The sequence below is a fragment of the Poecilia mexicana genome, unplaced genomic scaffold (assembly GCF_051168715.1).
Source record: "Poecilia mexicana isolate PSO_F unplaced genomic scaffold, ASM5116871v1 scaffold_12, whole genome shotgun sequence".
Classification (NCBI taxonomy): Eukaryota; Metazoa; Chordata; class Actinopteri; order Cyprinodontiformes; family Poeciliidae; genus Poecilia; species Poecilia mexicana.
Genome location: NW_028263381.1, coordinates 25,398,264 through 25,420,235, shown reverse-complemented (window position 1 = coordinate 25,420,235; position 21,972 = coordinate 25,398,264). Strand labels below are relative to the sequence as shown.

The following is a 21,972-nucleotide window of genomic DNA, read 5'->3' as shown; positions in this document are numbered from 1 at the left end:
GATGCAACAATCCAACAATCACCTTCCCCGTTTTAAGAAACACCGTTTTATATAAATTATTTGACAAGTAATATTAAGTTTAGTGTATTCAATTTATAAATTTTAGTTATTCCATATCCAAATAGTTAGCTCATATTTAATGCTGCTAATACACCGTAAAACATTTGATGTATTTTGATTTAACTTTAACACCCTCTTTTTCCGAAAAGGAAAGAGAGATCCAAACTAAAAATTTGCTTATTAGATCAATTCCATTCATTTCCCCCTGTTTCTATAACAGAACATAAATGTTCTGTCATAGAATACAATAAAAATCCTATACAACTCATTGAGATGAAATCTGCTATCACCACTAACTTTAGCATCATATAACACAGTTGGATGTAATTCAAAGATGGTGTCCCAGATGCTGTTACAATCTGCACACCTCAATCAAAGAACTTGGTGCCATTATCTCAGTTTGCTCTGCAGACACCCATCAATCCACTTTAACACCTTAACTTTAAATTCCATTTAAATTTAAATTTAGTTTTCACTGAATGGTAGCCACTGTACTATGAGCCAAATAAAATTTAAATAATCTTACGTTGCAGTTGAAGCGGAGCCCACAATGCAATTCAGCTATGGTTAAGAAAAAATATGTAATTCCAATAGTTAGTCCCCTGCCCATTCTTGTTAGGCTGGAAGGGAAAAACACATTAGCATTTTGTGAGACAAACAGAGTGAATCATGGAGGAAGTTAATGCATATCCGAGAAATGCAGAGAGTCGTAACCATTGGTTCACACCAACCCTCAAACTGCATTGTAAAACCTCTGACACCAGGAGATGGGGTGTCCTCAACACTTAGCATTTCACAGCATGGGTTCAGGACGTGAAGGCAACAGGGCGCATCTGTGCCATAACTAAAGTAAGGAGAGAACAATGGCATCACACACTAAAAAAAATTAAAAAGAACTTATTCACCACTACCAAGTTTTGTTGGCATCCGTTTCGTCTCCAACCTGCAGACTGAAGGGAACCCCAGGAGTGGGCTTTGGCGCTCAGGTCACATGATCAGAGGTGAGAATTGTTCGTTATTCTGCAATAGTCAGCCACGCCCTAACCCCACCACCGACTGACTACTGACCAGTTCTCTGTCTAACAGGTCCGGAGAATCCCCTAAACCCGGGTCTTACCCTAAAGTAGGTTTACAGGAGATAATCTGTTTAAACTGGTTGCGGAGAAAACTCGTCTAGCTCTAACTACCTTCGATTCCAGAAGTTATGACCCTTTTCAGTTGAGATACAATCAGTAGAGTAGCACTAACTACTGCATAGCACCAACAACCACTCCTGTTAACGGTAGCTTTCCTCCTAAAAATAGCTGGCACTTGTTATCGGCTAGATGAAATTTAGTGACTTGGATTTAAGTCCCAGGGTCATTATTTTAGCACTCACCAAAGGAAAGTATGAAGCCTCCACATATCTAGAATCATGTATGCTGATTTTACTTAAAATAAGGAGAAAACTCAATGACAGAATGACTAAATTAATTTCAATGTCCACAAGTTCTATGGATGTCTTTTATATGTAATTTATTAAGCAAGCTTTAGCAGGGGTAAACGTCATACAGGTACACTTCAAAGATTATAAACTTGTAATTAGGTAATAAAATCAAATTAAATTCAATCAAATCCTATCTTCCTATCTTACCCTAACCTGTGTCACTGATATCGCTAGGCAAGGCTTTGGGGGATGCAGGACAACACACACCCGATGGAAATTGATCTCGGTAGCCGAAATCTTCATATGTGCTTGGCTAGAGTCTCTGTCCTGCCGGAGCAAAGTCCTCTTTCAGAAAAGAAGCAAAGCTCATCTGTCCGTTGTTCCATTGAACGCACAGAATCTTCATCACTCAGTGACCTTTGTCTTTTCTCCAAGTCGGCTGCAGTGGAAAATGGATCGCTGGGTTGAGGCAGAGGGGACAGTCGAATCAGGGACCAGGGTTGAGGGCTGACGGATCTTGTCCTCTCTTTGCGGCGTGAAGTCTCAACTCTCCCTCGGCCCCAGGGTGTAGTCCTCCGCTGGTCTTCAGTCTGCGTCCTCTCGTTGTCTCCTCTTCAGCGCTGCGGACAAAGAACAGCTTCTACCCTTGTCCGCTGGTTTTTATACTTTCTCTTATAATGGTTGTGTATTGCAGAGATTCATGACTCATATGACTCATTGGGTGTAATTTATGGGAAGTATCAGACTTTTCCCCTCAGCCCCTCCTTCCCCGCATTAGCTCACTGTACATGGCAGTTGAGGCCCCTTCTCTTAACTTATTGCCTTTTAAGGAGTTTGTTCTGGCATCCCCATAGCCTGTGTGCTGAACGTGACTCAGACTCTCTCTTTTCCTCATATCCTCGAATCTACAGTCCTTTTCAATGCATTATAAACTAACCTAACACTACACATGATTACTAATTACTAACTACCATCATTCAGTAATCAATCTACAACAATTAAGTTGTTATTAGTACTATCAGTCTTAAGTACATAATAGACATTTCCATTATACTTTACAGTTAGTACAATTCAGGCACAGATTAAAGTTACAGAGAATATATCTTAATCATTTCAACTTGTTACATATTTGTATATTCTAATATTCTTAATCATCATTAAATCAATATACAAGATTACTGCTATCTCTCAGGTTTTTCTGCGTGTACCCGGAGAGATCTCAACCTTACATACCAGTTTTCACGACAGAATCCAGGATCAAACATGAGAACACACAACAGGACCACTGCTGAGCGACTTGCCATGCCCCAATTCTTTATCTGCTGAATCAGAAGGTGTCCAGAGTAGCAGTCATTCCCGCAGTGCAGAAACATCTGGATACAGTCCCTCTTTGATGAACTTTGGTCAGCCTTTCGTGGTTGACAGAGCAGGACGTAGAAACACAGCAGATCAGTCATCCTCTGAAACCCCCGTCTGGGTTCGGACAACAAGCTTTGATCTTTATGGTCCCGACTCCCTGCTGATTCCCGGCCATAGAGGACTCTCACAGATAACGCCTGAGTCCCTTTTGTTTACAGCCAGGTGTGAAAAGCAACACTCAAAGCAGACATCTGTTGCCAGGTCCTGTGAGCAGCACTTTGCCCTCACGTGACAACACAGTTCATCTTCACTGACCTTAGTAATCGTTCAATAGCTTTTGGCTTTCATACAGCAGTCCAGCAGAAGATGGGCACAGTTCAGCATCGTCATGTCCTTGTTCAGCAGCAACAACAGCGGCCTGATGCGGTAATCAAGAAGATCCTGTCAAATCACCTCGTCCCATGATCTCTGAGCTAGAAAGACCCTGCCCCCAAGATCGCCATCAAGTCAGAAGGAAGGAGAACTGCCAGAGAAAAAATAACACAAAGTAATTAAAAGATCAAAACTTATGTATGTCACATTTTGTTACTTTAACTATTATAAATAAAATTTAATTTTATCTTGTGATGCATCCTCCCCGTGTGGCTCTAGATTTGTTGTTGTTATAGCACAAACGGCCAACTGCCCCAAATCCTGAACTGCAAAACATAGAAATGTGTTAAAATAATACACCATCAGATGTGCCAGAATTAAGAAAATAATGACACTTACTGTTCAAAATCAATAGACATCAATACCTCGATGACATTCACTCTGCTTGTGCCAAATATCAACTACAAATTTTAAAATCACAACCTCACAAACTCATTGAAGAAGTAGAACAAAATCTAGAATGTCCCAGTACTAACTCTTATAAAAGTTGTGATTGAATTGCACTTTGTCAAATAATTATGAATTTCATATTGTTCTACTAAATACCAAACATTCTTATCATTGTCCCACGCTTCAAGACAAAGTCCTATTTTAAAATTCAGATGTTATTCAGATTTTATTTGAATTTCATACCAGTTTTAACCAAAATTTTCCTCAAAATTAACAATTTACACCCAACTGTATATAATCAAAGTCAGTAGTGATGCAGAAATCTATCAATAATTTTAAATGAAATAAAAATGACATAGATGTTTAAAGCTGTTCAATTTTAGATGATCAAATCTAATTTAGTAGAAGCTTCTATATCATATACACCATATTTTAGTCAAGCAGGAAGGCAATATGACTCTACATTAAAGAAATCCATAATTCACTATTGTTGAATGAAAAAGTCAATATTATTGATTAACTAATTTACAATTAACCATATCCAAAAATTTACCAGGAATTAGGGTCTACTTCTTCTCCCCCTGTTGATATAATAAAATTCATTTTGAAAACAATTTGGAATCTGTTACTGCTCCATAATAATTTGCTGAAAAACTAAAATATTGTAAGATGCTCCACCATTTCTCCAAATCTTCCGTCTAGTGTTCAAAATAGACTGAGATGGCTTAAATTTCAAAGTTCCATCAGTAATATCTGAACTTTACAATATCCCCCTGTGTTTTTCTTATTTCAAAAAGAAAACCAATTTAGAGGTGGAAAACCAAAATAGGAGACTTTCCCCATTGTGCTAAAATGTCAACATGTCCAATCAGTTACCCATATGAAATATAAACCAATTAAATTCAGTTAGTAAGTGTTAGTAAAATAAAAAATAAAATACCAAAGTGGATGAGACAGTCTCTTAATCACTAATTCTATCTGCTGCAAGCCGAGGCCGAAGTTGTGCTGCCTCTGTTGTGTGCATTAATCCTACTGCACAAGCAGATGATTCAGCTTTAACCAAATCGTGATACCAAAATATGTAATCACCACCTTTAAAATTGTCTGTAAAGCAGTAGTAAAAGTAAATGTATGAAACAAAACCGTTACTGTCCCTAAATAGGTTAAAATAAGAAAAATATCACACAGCTACTCACTAAAGTGACGTCATATTTACAAAGCGCTTCCTAAAAACCCATCAAAGACCATCTGCATACACATTCACTCTCATTCACACTCAAACAGACTCATCAACACCCCATTGTAAGAAAGATGCAGGATGTTACCCCAGATCAAACTGACCAAACAAATTGAGGTGTGATCTGCCCCCAACACTCTCGTGAGAGCAGGAACACGACCCCATTCTCAGTATTTGAAGGCATCTGTACATTAGTTGATCTGTAATGTAACAAATATACTTTCCAATTCTCCTCGATGACATTGGGCAAACACATTAAGTAGTGTAATTCACCCACAGCAACTGAAAAGATCCCCATGTTCACCTGTAATTTGTTTGTCACACCCCAATGTGTTAAATAAAGATATTTGTGAACCATAAAGTTAGAACTGCCCAATTTGTACTGATTCCATCTTCCAAACACATATTTACCCAAATTTCAACCCAAAATTCATCCTGTAGAAAGTTTTAAACACATCATAAGACCATGCCTGAAAGGAAACAAAATTATCCAACAGTTCTAATATTGTTCAGTTTTGAGTGAACCTATTTCAAAAACTCCATTTTATACACACAACCTTATTTCATGATAGCCCACTGTTATTAAATGGCTACCCAGTAACTTGACCCCATGGAAGGAAAGTCCCAAAAACCGTTCATGCGGTCATGTAATATAAAAAAACTGACTGCACACGAAGATCGTCCTACAAGAAACAAAGTCATTCATTAGTGTTTCAACATGTCCTACATTAACAGTGCAGAAAACACTGTCAAGCAGAAAAACATCCATATTTATCAGTTCTGCGTCCCCGTTCAGATTAGTGAGGGTGTTCCATCCAGTGTCAGGAACCTAGGAATTGAAGTGATTGTCAATGTTACAATATTATAAAAAAGGCAATGAGATCATTCCAGAGCTCCAGCCTGGAACTGACGCCACACATTTCTCCCGCTGAGAAAGTAGAAACATCTGTAAATCTGTTATTTTGTACTTTTCATTTCAACATAAAACACAGTTCTAAAAGAAATTACATCAAAATCCAAGAATCCTGAAAGAGTGTGCTGCAAATGTCAGTGTTAACAGAACTGAAGCACTCCCAAAACGCAAATGGAGTGGTCAATCAGCCCCCCTGCTCTGTGAAACAAAACCTGTAAAACCTGTAACCAAAATGGAGAAGAAATCTCTGTCCCACAGAAGCATGAGTCAACAGAAACACAGCAACATAACATCCAGCAAAACAGACAAACACATAAGACACAAATCTCTTCTGCACAATCTCAACACAACTCAGACAGAGACAGACAGACAGCAGCGCGCGGTGAAACATAAAATGGCGGACAGACACAAAATCAGCACACATAGAAACAAAGAGATCAACCCGCAGCCAAGTATGCACACAAACACAGAGAAGCGTACAAAACACAGATACACAGACGACGTCGTAGTTCAGCCAAGAAAAGACAGAAAAGAAAAGAAAATGTCAGGCGCCGGCTACAAAGAATGTATGATGCATCCTAATTTGCCAACTTCACTTCAACAAATCTCTCTTATTCTCTTTTCAACTTCTCTTATCACTTATCAACTTCTTCACAAACCATCACTGTTAATCACTTATATTCAATCACTTTTAGGGCCGGGTACGCCCAAGGCAAAAATAAGCCTCAATTTAGCATAATCCTTAAAAGTCCGACTGGCAACCCAATGTGGAGTCCCAGAAGGAGGGCAATTCAACCCGTATCAAATTAAATAATTAATCTCAGTCCTTTAAACCAGGGGTGTCAAAGTCAAATTGATGGAGGGCCAAATAAAAAATTTAGCTACAAGCCGAGGGCCGGACTGATCGAATGTTCATTGAAATTTTTTTAAATGACGCATATAGTCTAGTGAACCTAATTGAACCTACTGAAAACCTAACAAATATATTCCAATATGATCAGATAAATAAAGCAATATTTTCTTATGGCTCTGTCAGTAATCTTTAATTTTCAACAGACACAACTGAAATATTTTTAAAATATAATTGGATTGAAATACAATAAAATAAAGTGCAAAAATCTATTAATCCACATATGTCAGAGTCAAGGCATTTAGATGTGTCGCCGGCGACACATCTAAATTTGCAGTACCGTAATTCCGCCACACGTAGCGCTAAGTGGAAAAATTCCAACGGTTTCTGAAAGGGGAGACGTTGCACTTTCCAGCAAGTATCGGGTTAATACGGTAACTTCGCAGCTGCAGCTGCAGAGAGTGTAATTAATCCGGGGGGCACTCGTTTAATAGACGGTATATTTCGGCAATAACTTGGTGGATATTGAAAGTTCCGGTTGTTATGGATACATGGGCAAGTACATCATCTCACAGAACATTTAAAGAACTACTTACAGTTCAAATAAGGAAGATATTTTTTTTCAGATGGGGTGCCGGCTTGCTGCGGTCTGCGGGCCGGTTCTAATAATAAATCAAGATCATCCCAGGGGCCGTAAAAAACCTTCTCGTGGGCCGGATGTGGCCCGCGGCCTTGACTCTGACATATGTGCTTTAAACTGATGGCAACTCGGTTCAGGGTCCCAGAGAAAGGCGATACATCCTGTAACAGACTTCTACTTACGGTGACCCGGTTCAGAGAGCCAGAGTAAAGGTGATTCAACCTGCTATCAGTCCCTTTATGTCCACGAGTGATACAACTCAGTCCAATTAACCCAAATAATTATAAGTCCACTGGAGATGAGTCGAAATCTCCGGGCTGATACAAGCCCAAGCTAACTAATACACAAACTTCCAAAATTCTTTTGTAGAGGCCCAGGCATGGATCCTCAGGGAAAAGAATCTAAATAAGAAACCCAGCTTTAAGACAGAGGTAACGTAAACTCCTACTGTCTGGATCCGCTACGATCCCCTGTAATGTGTATTTTCTCTTCAAACAACAGACTCTTTTAGGAGGGATTTTATATACCGCTGCAGCTTCTAAATTCTGTGAGGCCGCACACACCAAGAGCAATCAGTCCCGGTCCGACCAAACGGCGCTTCAGACAACCAAAAATAATTAAACATTGTCTTACCACACCGAAGCGTCGGGCCGAAACGGATCAATCAGGTACCAACAGCCGCCCACCGAGTTTCCAGAACCGGCACGAGCCCCCAAATGTTAAGGAAGAAAATATCTAAATAAGTTAACTTTGGAAAAAGTCTGGCTCTCTCTTCCTCTGGATCCCAGGTCCTCTCGGCGGGCCACGTGTAGCCACAAGGAAAACAACAATGCGTGTTGACGTCACAGAATTACAGAGTTTAATCCAATATAAGACAATGCATAAACTTAGAAGTAAGACAATGCACAAACTTACACCAGAAACTGCAGAACAACGGAGACATACATTCATTTACCTGACATAAATGGAAAGAAGAAGAAAGAAAAGCAAAGACGTCTTTAGAGAGTTGCAAGAGCAAATCTGATCTGTTACTTCTGTGTAGAAAGTTTTATCCTCTTGTATTTAATTTATTCAAATAAGGCGTATCTTTGCTCATCCAACCAGGAGCTATCTCTGACCCTCTATCTGAAGCCAGAAACCCCTGCCGTGTTTACGGCCTTTCACAGATGAGTGTGAAAAGCTACAACTTCTCCTGTATTGTTTTCCCACACAGACAAAAGGCAGTTCAAACGATCCTAGCAAACCATCTGCTGCAACTACAGGTAAAATAAAGGTCAATAGGCCAGAATAAGTTACTGATTTTAAAACCACAATTAGGCTGTTTCAATCAAGACAAGTTAAGTTTTAAAACTAGCTTATTTTAAATTTATTTTCTCAACACTATCTATCTATCTATCTATCTATCTATCTATCTATCTATCTATCTATCTATCTATCTATCTATCTATCTATCTATCATAATTATAATATATAACATATATTATGTATTATAATAATATATATAATTTATTATAGTTAAAATATAACATATATATATTATTTATTATAATTATTAGTATTATTAATTTCTTCAGGTTGTTACTGAGGGATTTCCTTTCTCCTCTCTGTTGGAGCTTTTCCTGTGTTTGGAGAAATGAGTTGTGCTGCAGCAGCACCAACTGTCCTTCCTACATCCACTGCAGTTTGCAATCCAGATGTTGGACTGTTCCTGTCTCAGTGGAGGACAATGTGTGTCTGAGAGACATGTAATGTCCATGTTTGCTGCTGAAAGAGACTGATGGTCTGACCCCCCTCCTCCTTTCAGGGTGGAGCCTGCTGGAGGCCGATTCTTGACACCAGGTCTGAGGAAGTGTAAGTGTGTTTTTCATCTGATTCATGACAACAAAGCAGCTCACATTCAACCATCTTCAAACTGTCACATCACTCATTCAGGATCATCATCAAAGATCAATAAATGATCAATAACTGCAGCTGGATTGTGTTTGTTCTCTCCATCAGATTCCTGTCAACTCACCATCAACAAAAACACAGTGAGCAGATTCCTCAAACTGTCTGAAGACAACAGGAAGGTGACATGTGTGGAGGAGCTTCAGTCATATCCTGATCATCCAGACAGATTTGATCACTGGGATCAGCTGCTGTGTAGAACTGGTCTGACTGGTCGCTGTTACTGGGAGGTTGAGTGGAGAGGATATGTTTATATATCAGTGAGTTACAGAAGAATCAGGAGGAAAGGATACAATAGAGACTGTGTGTTTGGAGGAAATGATCATTCCTGGAGTCTGAGCTGCTCTATTGATGGTTACTCTGTCTGTCACAATAACATAGAAACTCGTCTCTCCTCCTCCTCCTCCTCCTCCTCCTCCTCCTCCTCCTCCGTCTCTCACAGAGTATCAGTGTATCTGGACTGTCCTGCTGGCATTCTGTCCTTCTACAGAGTCTCCTCTGACTCACTGATCCACCTCCACACCTTCAACACCACATTCACTGAACCTCTGATTCCTGGATGTGGGTTCTGGTTGAGTTCTGGTTCCTCAGTGTTTCTGTGCTGAGTTGAGTCTAAAGAGGTTCGTCCTGTCAGAGAAAGTCACTGCTTAAAAGATAGTTCAGTCTCTTCATGTCTGTTTCATTTAGAATCATATTGTCATGGATCCAAACTGTTTTTTTTGTGAAATTCTTCTACACAATTCTTTAGTAATTTCTTCTTCCTCCAGTCTTTTAAAGAGGGAAACTAGAATTATTCCAGGATCCACATATTGTTTTTTTTTAAATCTGCTTACAGTCAAAATTCACAATTAATCTCAGGATATTTTGTTTCTTTCCTGATTTTTTTCCTATCATTTATCAGTAAGATTTATTTGAATTTACATCAGTTTTTCTCAATCACTGGACATTTTCTGTTTCTGTCAGCTCCTATATTGTTAAATATGTCTTGGAGTCAAATTTTAAATGTTCCTTTTGTATTTTTACTGTAGTTATACTTCATGATTTTAGTGAACAATAAACAGTTTTTTTCTGCATTTGATTCATTTGTTGCTCATTCTGGTTTCTTCATGTTGTTAAGAAAATAAATTTAAAATAAGCTAGTTTTAAAACTTAACATGTCTTGATTCAAATACCCTAATTGTGGTTTTAAAATCAGTAAATGGCTTAGCCCCCAGCTGTCGGGACCCCGCTTCTGGATCATGCTGGGATTGGCTCTCCCCGGGAGTACTGCCCCCGAAAGTGGCCTGGAATGAATTGGTACGGTTATTTTAGGAGCAGGCTTGTATCAGCCTGAGAGTTTGATCCTCTCTAAAGGCACATGTTCTTGGCTGAGTGTTATTCGGATCTGGCATGGGTTGTACTGCTTCGTTGTGTTTGGGGTTGTGGTTCAAAGTGTACGTTAAATTGAAGGGTCGTCCCCCTCGAGTTCTGCACTCGACTCGGAAGGACTGAAACTACATTGGGTGTGAAATCCACCTCTGACAACTAGCATTACGAAGGGACAGGGAGTGAGGCCCACACATTTGTTATTTTCTGACACCGGTGTCCCTAGGGATTTCTTTCGTCTGAATGAGTTTACTGTTGGAGGGGCCAAAGGGGTCGGGTGCAATGTGAAACGGGCAGCAGCCGAGGGAGGGGACCCTGGCAGTCTGATCCCCGGCTGCAGAAGCTGGCTCTTGGGATTTAGAATGTCATCTCTCTGGTGGGGAAGGAGCTGGAGCTGGTGTGTGAGGTTAAGAGTTTAAGGGGCTGGACATAATTCCACTCTGGAGTTGCCCATGGTGAGAGGCACCGGGCAGGAGTGGGCATACTTGTTGCCCCCCATCTTGGCGCCTGTACGTTGGGGTTTACCCCGGTGAACGAGAGAGTAGCCTCCCTCCGCCTATGAGTGGGGGGACGGGTTCTGACTGTTGTTTGTGCTTACGGGCCGAACAGCAGTTCAGATTACCCACCCTTCTTGGAGTCCTTAGAGGGGGTACTGGAGAGTGCCCCTTCTGGGGACTCCCTTGTTCTACTGGGGGACTTCAACGCTCACATGGGCGATGACAGTGAGACCTGGAGGGGCGTGGTCGGAAGGAACGGCCCCCCGATCGGAACTCAAGTGGTGTTCTGTTGTTGGACTTCTGTGCTCGTCACGGATTGTCCATAACGAACACCATATTCAGCCATAACGGTGTCCATATGCACACTTGGCACCAGGACACCCTAGAACGCAGTTCGATGATCAATTTTGTCATCGTTTCATCGGATCTGCGGCCGTATGTCTTGGACACTCGGGTGAAGAGAGGTGCGGAGCTGTCCACTGACCACTACCTGGTGGTGTGTTGGCTCTGGTGGAGGGGGAGGAAGCCGGTCAGTCCTGACAGGCCCAAACATGTAGTGAGGGTCTGCTGGGAATGTCTGGCGGAGTCCCCTGTGAGACGGAGCTTTAACTCCCATCCTGGCAGAACTTCGGGCACGTTCCGGGGGAGGTAGGGGACATTGAGTCTGAGTGGACCATGTTCCGTGCCTCCATTGCCGAAGCGGCTTATCAGACCTGCGGCCGCAAGGTTGTTGGTGCCTGTCACGGCGGCAACCCTTGAACCAGTTGGTGGACACCTTCGGTGAGGGATCCTTTTTGGCCTGTGGGACTCCAGACGCATCAGACGGGTATCGGCGGGCGAAGCGGCACATGGCTCGGGTGGTCGCTGAGGCAAAAACTCGGGCGAGGGAGGAGTTTGGAGAGGCCATGGAGAAAGACTTCCATTCAGCTTCGAGGCAATTCTGGTCCACCATCCGGTGTCTCAGGAGGGGGAAGCAGTGCAGCACCAACACTGTTTATAGTGGGGATGGTGTGCTGCTGACCTCAACTCGGGACGCTGTGGGCCGGTGGGCGGAATACTTTGAAGACCTCTTCAATCCCACCAACATGCCTTCTGTCAAGGAAGCTGAGCCTGGGGACTCTGGGTTGGGCTCTCCAATCTCTAGGGACGAGGTCGCCGAGGTGGTCAAAAAGCTTCTCGGTGGCAGGGCCCTAGGGGTGATGAGATCCGCACAGAGTTCCTTAAGTCTTTGGATGTTGCAGGGTTGTGTTGGCTGACGCGACTCTGCAATATCGCATGGACATCGGGGGCAGTTCTCCTGGATTGGCAGAATGGGGTGGTGGTGCCCCTGTTCAAAAAAGGGGACTGGATGGTGTGCTCCAATTACATGGGGTCAAACTCTTAAGCCTCCCTGGTAAGGTCTATTCAGGGGTCCTGGAGAGGAGGGTCCATCGGATAGTCGATCCTCGGATTCAGGAAGAGCAGTGTGTTTTTTGTCCTGGTCATGGGGGAGGATGTCTTGCCCTAAGTGGAAGAGTTTAAGTATCTGAGGTTCTTGTTCACGAATGAGGGAAGAGGGTAGCGGGAGATCAACAGGCGGATTGGTGCAGCGTCTGTCGTGAAACGGGTGCTGTACCGGTCCGTTGTGGTGAAGAGAGCTGAGTCAAAAAGTGAAGCTCTCAATTTACCGGTCGATCTACGTTCCCACCCTCATCTATGGTCATGAGCTTTGGGTCATGACCGAAAGAATGAGATCACTGACACTGATAGGTATTTTTCTCGAACCTAAATAAAAGAACCACAGACAACGTATATGAATTTTAAGACAAAGCTTTTGCAAAAGAAGACTCTGCCAACTGCTCCTCCGAGCCGTTCACAGAGAGTTCTGGTCTGCTTTCGCGTGAGCCCGTTTTATTGTCAAAGCAGAACAGCCAGGAAAATCAACAGAGGTCGTAAAACATTTAACCCAAACAACTAGCAAACCAGTTCCAGGTGTGATATCTGATCTACGGTCTGAGCCCGGTTCAAATCTCGGTCAAACTGTCAATAAAGAAGAAGGAAGATGAACATAAGACAAAATACGACTGCACACAGGCAGTTCTTAAGTTAGGAGGTATTCTGGTTGATAAGAATTTAAGGTCTGAGAAACAGAGTTAACTGTCTCACATGAAGACGAACAGACAGTTGTGACCTCCAGGTCAGTTTATATACACATAAGGAAGAGAACACTTTAAACTAAAAATCACAATAATACTGATTAACATTAGACTAAATATGAACTAAAGTAATAACAAAATAATACCGAAAAATCCCTAACATTTCCCCCCTTTTTATCATTTTACTATGTGCGTAAACTTTATTCAAAAGCCAAGCATAGAAAAGAACTAATAAATGCAAAAAAAAAATGTCCTTCTTCTAATCTAAACACAGAAAATATACAAAGAATAAATGGAATATAATGAAATAAATGAAAAATAAAAGAAACAGCAAAAAATCAAATGCAGTTTTCTCATCACTAACACCACTTGTTTTCACATTTTCGGTGTATGAGTCATTCAGCAAATGAATTCATCTGTTTATTGATTACAGCAAATCATCATCGTTCAGAAAATCGTCAGAAACTTGAAACAAGTCATCTTCAGTTGTCTCATAAGATGCCTTTGCCAGCTGATAGTTGACAACAGTTGTGTTAATTGTCTTAAACATCATATTACGTAGACAAGGAATAATGCAACCCGTAAAAAGACAGAACAGAACTAAAACAATCAGAATAGGTGTCACGAGCTTTAACAGTAAAGTCCACCATGGACCAGATGTGAGCCATGAAAACAAACCAAAAGAGGTTGAACCGCGTGTTCCACTCTCCACATATTTTTTTAAGGTCTTCCAGCTCATAGAGAGCATCAGAAATAGTTCCTCCAGTTCCTGTTTCATCAGGCACAAAAGTACAGCACGTCAGCCCAATGATTTTGCAGACCCCTCCCTGAGGGGCAGTGAGGGAGTCCAGAACAACACAATTTTGCATAACCATGTTTCTCAGTTCAGTCAGTTCTTTCATGGTGCCATTGGCCAGCTGGTATGTGATGTTGATTAGTCGCAGTAATCTGTACCTGTTTATCTCAACGTGGTCCCGAATCTCACCTACTCCAACCCACGGAAACAGGCTTTGCATGATTTTTTCTCCGCCGTTCCAAATCCTGAATTCCCATGGAACTCCAGTATGTGTTGTGAGGCCTGCCCATCTTTTGACCTCTGGCATAACTGTTCGTTTGGAGTGGGTGCGTAGATCATTTTGTGCTTTCCTGATGAACGCAATTGGGTTGATTAAAGGAATCACAGCACAAAGTCCTCCCCAATTTTTTGGCAAGAACATGTACGCTTCATTCCCACATATGAAGTACCAGTCTGCCAACATCCGTGAGCCATAATCTCCTGGCACTATGGCGCTGCACAGTGTTGTCTCTTGTCTCCTCTTTGTCTTATGCGTGATGTTGAAACTCCTCTCCTGAAGCAGGTTGTCACAGTCTGGGTTGTATTTCCAGACTTTGCAGTGTGGAGTCGTCCTTTGACTCCTGCAGGTTCACAGTAGGTGTAAACTCTGTTACACAAGTTCCAGGGCAACGTCCCTAGAACAACATGTCCATTATTATAAACACAGTTCCCCAGAGATCCTGGTTTAGCTCCTGCTAACGAAATGATCTCTGGTATTTTCCATACAGCTTGTGGAAACGGTGGAAACGGAAGTACGTCAGCCTTAAATGAACAGTTCATAGATCCAAAAAGTCCTTTCGCGGCATCTCCTGTCCGAAGTAGAACAGAATAACCCTTTTTGCACCATTTGCATCCCTTTGGCATGGGGACGCTGAGTCATGGTTTTTTAGCCACACTAAAAAATGGAACCCCTTTGCAGTCCAGCCTTCCTCTCTACTCCGAATTAGGGATCCAACACTCTCTGCAGCTTGCAGTGACTGAGATGTATCCAGCTGGGTCTTTCAGCAATCTTTACAGCTGTTGGTGTGGTCATCAGCACTTGGAACGGTCCTTCCCACCGTGGACTCGCCCAGTTCTTTCGTTTGATGATCTTTATGTAGACCCAGTCACCTGGCTCAATAGGAGTGGCCTCCTGTACAGGAAGAGAATCAGAAGGCAGTAAATTCGCACTGGACACTTCCTTCAGTTTAAGAGTCCTGATCATATAATCTGCTAATGTCTGTTCTTCATCAGCTTTTTGTATGTCTGGAGCAAACAGAGGCAATCTGTAAGCTCTCCCATGAATTATTTCAAAAGGTGTTAGACCATCAGCTGTCGGGGTGATCCTCATGTAGAGCTTCACCAAGTCTAGACATTCTGGCCAGGGTCGGCAAGTGTCTGCCATGCACTTTCTTAATCTGCTTTTCACAGTACCATTTGTTCTTTCCACCAGCCCTGCACTCTGAGGGTGATAGGCACAGTGGTTTTTCAATGTCATTCCCAAGTGTGTAGCCATGTTTTGTATCACTTGTCACTATAAACAGTCTGTGGAATACTGTATGTTGGGATAATAGTTTTGCAGATAGCCTTAGCTACCGTCAAAGCATCTGCATGTTTTGCTGGAACTATTTCAACCCATTTAGAAAAAGCATCAATCATCATCTAACAGTATTTGTTAACTCAAAAGTTCATAACAAAAAATGTTTATGTAAGAATTTAGTAGTTATATAGTATTACCTAACCATTTTCCCCTTTCCCCCCTTTTTACACATGGCATTGCCCATGCGTCACAATCACTTGAGCTTCAAGTTGTTAGGATCTGTGTTTTCTGTGTAGTTTCTGTCTGTCTAGTCCTGTTTTCCCCTGAGTCTCTGTCTTGATTGATCCCAGCTGTGTGTCGTTCCTGTGATTACCCTCCCAGTGTATTTAGTCCCACCTGTTGTCAGTGTTCCTTGTCGGATCCTCGTCGTGTTTCACCCTCGTCTAACGTCTGTGTCTGTACCTGTGCTGCCAGTTATTTAGAGTTGTTCTCCTGGTTTGTCATTAAATCTTCTTCATCATCATGACTACCTGGGTTCCCCGGTGTCTCTCTCACCACCACCAACAACCACACACCATGACAGTAGGATCCGACCAGAAGAGAGGTGAGGACGCCAGCGTTTCGGGTAGCGAGGCTTGGTTCCAGCAGCAGTTGGAGTTGGCTCAACGGGATCTTTACAAGGACGTAGAGATCTTGCCTTCTCCGCTGCTGCTGGAGGAACTGGGTCTCGCCTCAGACCTCGACGTACCCAGGCAACGCGGACCGCGACGGAGGCGGCGGTGGGGATCTAGAGCGGAGGAGTTCTGTGGCGGAGCTCCAGCCAGCCAGAATCCCTGGGTGGGAACTTGGCTGGCGTTCTGTCCGCCTGGAGTCGGACCCCGCCGTTACTGCTGCCCTGAGCCGCCGGAGATCCTGGCCCCTGGGTCACGCCGTTTCCGCCGCCCTGATCCGACGAAGATCCCGGCCCCGTGGTCACGCCGTCAATGCCGTCCTGAGCCGCCCGAGGTCCCGGCCCCTGGGCAAAGCCATCACCGCAGCCCTGAGCCGCCGGAGGTCCCGGCCCCTGGGCAAAGCCGTCACCGCAGCCCTGAGCCGCCGGAGGTCCCGGCCCCTGGGCAAAGCCGTCACCGCAGCCCTGAGCCGCCGGAGGTCCCGGCCCCTGGGCCTCGCCTGCAGCTGCCTCCGGTCCCCGCACCGAGGCAGCGTCTGTCCCCGCTGCCTCCGGTTCCCGTGCCGAGGCGGCGTTTGCTTCAGAGTTTCTAGTGCCCCCTCCTCCCGGTGTTCTTTTCCTCGAGCCTTCAGAGTTTCTAGTGCCCCCTCCTCCCGAGTTTGCTGATTTGGTCCCTTCTCCCGAGCTCCTTGTGCCTCCGAGCCCTCCTCCCGAGTCTCCGAGCCCTCCTCCCGAGTCACCAGAGCCTGCAGCCGGCCTTCCAGCCGTCCCACCAGAGCCAACTCAACTTTAGGATCTGTGTTTTCTGTGTAGTTTCTGTCTGTCTATCTAGTCCTGTTTTCCCCTGAGTCTCTGTCTTGATTGATCCCAGCTGTGTGTCGTTCCTGTGATTACCCTCCCAGTGTATTTAGTCCCACCTGTTGTCAGTGTTCCTTGTTGGATCCTCGTCGTGTTTCACCCTCGTCTAACGTCTGTGTCTGTACCTGTGCTGCCAGTTATTTAGAGTTGTTCTCCTGGTTTGTCATTAAATCTTCTTCATCATCATGACTACCTGGGTTCCCCGGCGTCTCTCTCACCACCAACAACAACCACACACCATGACACAAGTAAAGTCTTTGGGAGGATTAATGTTTAATTCAGGTGAACTCATAGGTTTATAGAAGATATTTTAGCAGACATGTCTTTTAATTGCAGGTTTATCTTTTGTTTTTTCTTTGTTAAACTCAGCAACTTTCAACATTTCTATTTAATTTCTCTAAAATAAAAATGACCATCTTTAATTTAAACCAAATCAGAAAAATCTTGAATTAGAGGATTTGAATTTATTGACTATCAAATCTAGATTAAAATGTTTTAGACTGAAATCTAGAAAATGTTGCTTTTATTCACAATCATCAATTTTTAGTAGCCATTTATATCTACCAAGTTGCTTAAAGTCTCAGACTTTCACTTAGCCTCGCATTTCAGACAAGTTAACAAAGTAAGTTTTTTATATTTTAAATTAAATGGTCAATAGTTTCATCTGTTACTCAATTATGTAGTAACATTTCTCTTTTCTCATAATAATTGTCATTCATTCCAATATGAAAAATCCCACAAAAACAATCGATTTGTAGATTCTTTATAGAATTAAACTCTAAATTAAATCTTCCAGTTAAATTCAACGAAATATTTCATAATATTTCAACACTGCAATATCAATTATTTTCAACACTTAGAGATGTTTAATTTTGTTCCAAACTAGTATCTCTTTTAAAGGAAAAAAAACCTAAAGAAAATAAAATAAAACATTTGAAAATCATTATTAGCTTTGAATCTGTAATAAATTTTAGTTGGTGTAATTTAGCCGTATCACGCTATCAGTTTTTTTTTTCTTAGCTTTTAGTCATTACAGTTTTTTCCTTCACAGTTTCCCAACCTATGGCTCGTGGGCCCTAAGAGGATCACTGGTCCTTCTGTTAAGGACTGAGTTAACGGGTACAAAATGAACGATTTTATCTAACATTGTACCTAAAAACCTTTAAAATGTTCTTTTCTGGGTAGATAATTCCTATATGCAAACAAGATTAGTGAGCACATTCTTTATCACAGCGGTGTGTGTATAACTTATCTCGGGTCTCCGCTGTCTCGCTTCCCCCTCCTGCCACTGGCGTCGCTGCAGCTGGTCCTCCCTCCGCCTCTCCTCCAGCTCCCTGTCAGTCCAACTGGCTCTGGTGTTGGATTATTTATAAGTTGTCCAGACCGTCCCTTAGTGAATGTCCAGGTTGTCCACCAATGAAACAAGTGAAAAACAGTTCAGTTTGCTTTCTTTTTCTCTAACACATTATTTTCCTTCTCCACGCTGATGTCCAAGAGTAAACCAGCGGGGGTTGTAAAACTTCAGTTGCAGTCAAACACAGATATAGTTCCAGTCCAAACGTCCAGTAGGACTCCATACAGTAGTCTGCTGCATGGCAGTTCCCAGATGTCCAGGAATCAGGATCAGCGAACATTTTAGTGCCTTTAGTGCCCAGGTGGCAGAAATCATCCTGTCCTTTTTCGCTTCTTTATCAATTGTCATTGGCTGGTGATGAAGGAGGGACGTCATCTGATCGGCAGGACAGGTCTGAGTTGAGGTCAGAGGTCAGACGCACCGCAGCGAGGCTCAGACAGGAAAAGGAAAGAAGCAAATAAGAGTCAATTAGGGTTTGTTCGGCTTTCTGTCTTTTTTCTTTCTTTTGACAAACATTTTCCATATAACTTTCCTTTCTTTTCATCTTATAGTTTTTTAGCCACTTATTACCCAACATTTTGAGAAATCATAAATCCTTTCCTTATTCAAACACATATAAACATGAAACATGTTAGAGCCTGTAGTCTCTTTTATCCTGTACAATATAAAATTTTAAAATGTAAAATGTAAGTTTATGTTAACTTCATCTGTGTCACGTCTCACCAGAGAACAATGGATTTCTTTAAATTTGTTGATCTCAGTGCTGCAGACTGTGAAGTCAGCGGGCAGCCCTCCTCTCAAGGCCTAAGAGAGACATGAGGCTGGATAATGTCCAGGTCGGTACCTTACTCTGACCTCTGACCCCTCCAGTTATACAGCCAAAGGATCATTTCACCAAGTTGGTGTTATAATCTGATTACGACACAATATATTAAACATTGTTCTCTGGGGAGAATTTTATTATTTAATTTTATTTTTCAGCTTCTCCTCCTTCAGGAAAGTCATAATTCCACTTTTAGCATACCAGGAAGTTGTTCCCAAGTTTTTTATTTCAGTGAGACGTCTCTCAACTGGTTTTTCTTTGAAAGTGTAGGAATGATAAAAAACAAAACAAACAAACAAAACAAACAAACACCAGTGTTTCCTAAAAGTAATTATTTCTGACTTGTGAGGCTTAAACCTAATTTTTAGTAACATTAAATATTATTTTGCATGCACTGGTTTCGTACAGGAATTCAATTTCTTTTATTTATTTATTTTTTACTTAACGTGTAACAAGCTGCACATGTGTCCACCATTTCATCAATTTAGTCTGGTGTTTGTCTTTTTGGGGTGTGGTAGAGTCTGATCATGCTGAGGATTTCTCCAGTTTGTGGTCCCTTCACTCCATCATCCCTCCTGTTGCCCTGTGCAGCATTCTTTGAAGGGCAGTTTCTTGACCAGTGGCCAGTATTGCCACAAGTCCAACAGCCATTTAAATGGTGTGGATTTTGTGGGGTGTTATTTTGGGGTCATCGCCTATTGTGACCTCCTCTGCCTCTGCTTCTTCCGCGTCCTTTCGTCCAGCCGTTGGAAAAGGCAGAGGTTTCCAAACCTCCAAATTCATCCAGGTGAAAAACATCTAATCCTTTCACAGCCTTAATGGCTTCTTCTAAGGTCCAGGGTGTAAAAACATATAAGTTTTGTGCACCTTCCTCTAATGAGGGGTACAGTCGTGCTGCTGGGACTGCAGCGGCTAAGACTGGGGCAGACGGAGCTGCTGCAGCGACGGGGGGAGGAGCAGCTGCAGGAGCTTCCACTCCCTGCACTGCTACAGCGTTCCGTGTGCTTAGAGTGATTTTATTATCTTTCACTCTAACAAATAGGTTTTTTGCTTCTACGAATTTTTTGTCTTTAGCCTTTTTAATTTGTTCTTTCCTTTCTGTAGCTGCTTTTAACCATAAGTTAGCACACCTCAGCTCATCCTCCTTTTTAGCCTTTTTATTCCCGTTTTCCTTACTACACTACTCTCCAAAATTCCCACAATTGTTTGCCATTGATCAGTTTTTAGTTTTCCATCTATTTTATATTTCTTTCTCCATTTTTTTCACGTGTACAGTGCTACCAGGAAATCTGGACAGCATGTACTTTTCATCCCCATCAGGGCCCTGAGCGAGTGAGGAATTACAAGAATTTGTGTTTCCCATTATTTAAATCACTTGTAATTTTAGCTTGAAAAATTTAGTATCATGTGCTCTCTCAGAGAAAGTGCCATAGGTCAGCGCTCAGTGCCTCCTGAAGAACAGGCTTCTACTTGGAGCCGAGCTTCCAAGCGGTTCTTCACTTTGGATTCTAATTCCGAAGACAGAGAGTTTTACTCCCAGAGAGAGAAGCACCATTCACTCCTTCATACACACACATCAACAAAGCAGCAGACAAAACAGCAATATCAGCACAGTAATAACATAACAGTAATAATAAGCTTCCTATCTAAGTGAGGACTTGCCCTTAAGGGGTGTCCTCGAAGTAAGGGGGCTCTAAGAGCCTTAGCTTCTGAATACAGATTTTTAGTCAAAACGCTGTTTAACAAGGATTCTTAAACCCCAGAGTTTTAGTTAAAACGCTGTTTAACAAGGATACTCAAACCCCAGAGTTTTAGTTAAAACGCTGTTTAACAAGGATACTCAAACCTCTGAAATAGCCATTTTAAAAATTCACCTACGTTTCTGTACTTTTCAGGTTGTCCAGTTGGATCTCGTCACTCCGCCGTTGGCAGACAAAGTCGGACATGTGTCGCTGGCCCAGCGAAGAATTTTGCTTCCTGGGTCTTTCTTTCCAGGTCCAGTTGACTCTGGCCATGCATGGATTCAGCGCGTCTTCCTCTGCCTAACAGCGGGGGGGAAGAGATCCCGGGTTTCGGCACCAAAATGATAGGTATTTTTCTCGAACCTAAATAAAAGAACCACAGACAACGTATATGAATTTTAAGACAAAGCTTTTGCAAAAGGAGAAGACTCCGCCAACTGCTCCTCTGAGCCGTTCACAGAGAGTTCTGGTCTGCTTCCGCGTGAGCCCCTGTTTTATTGTCAAAGCAGAACAGCCAGGAAAACAACAGAGGTCGTAAAACATTTAACCCAAACAACTAGCAAACCAGTTCCAGGTGTGATATCTGATCTACAGTCTGAGCCCGGTTCAAATCTCGGTCAAACTGTCAATAAAGAAGAAGAAGATAAACATAAGACAAAATTCGACTGCACACAGGCAGTTCTTAAGTTAGGAGGTATTCTGGTTGATAAGAATTTAAGGTTTGAGAAACAGAGTTAACTGTTTCACATGAAGACGAACAGACAGTTATGACCTCCAGGTCAGTTTATACACACATAAGGAAGAGAACACTTTAAATTAAAAATCACAATAATACTGATTAACATTAGACTGAATATGAACTAAAGTAATAACAAAATGATAATACTGAAAAATCCCTAACAGATACAAGCGGCCAACAT

General features: G+C 42.3%; 2 protein-coding genes and 1 pseudogene across 5 annotated transcripts in view; 1 reads left to right on the top strand and 2 right to left on the bottom strand.

The window, feature by feature from the left end:
* The window catches only part of LOC106911046 (uncharacterized), a 307,017-nt gene that overhangs the window by 192,296 nt on the left and 92,749 nt on the right, over positions 1 to 21,972 (top strand). The window lies entirely within an intron of this gene.
* The window catches only part of LOC148156271 (NLR family CARD domain-containing protein 3-like), a 121,396-nt gene that overhangs the window by 43,854 nt on the left and 55,570 nt on the right, over positions 1 to 21,972 (bottom strand). The gene's annotated exons all lie outside the window — the stretch shown is intronic.
* On the bottom strand, positions 13,679 to 14,950 carry LOC148156273 (syncytin-2-like; annotated as a pseudogene).